The following is a 221-nucleotide window of genomic DNA, read 5'->3' on the forward strand; positions in this document are numbered from 1 at the left end:
CCACGACCATGCCTGGCTAATTTCTGTATTTTTAGTAGAGACAGGGTTTCACCATGTTGGCCAGGCTGGTCTCAAACTCCTGACCTCAGGTGATTCTCCTGCCTTGGCCTCCCAAAGTGCTGGGATGACAGGCATGAGCCACCACACCCGGCCCTGACTCACCTTTAAATGCTCCCAGTCCGGCACCTCCCCGCAGCAGGTGCACGATGACTGACCTGCCG

This window comes from Mandrillus leucophaeus, unplaced genomic scaffold, assembly GCF_000951045.1.
Source record: "Mandrillus leucophaeus isolate KB7577 unplaced genomic scaffold, Mleu.le_1.0 Scaffold10, whole genome shotgun sequence".
Lineage (NCBI taxonomy): Eukaryota > Metazoa > Chordata > Mammalia > Primates > Cercopithecidae > Mandrillus > Mandrillus leucophaeus.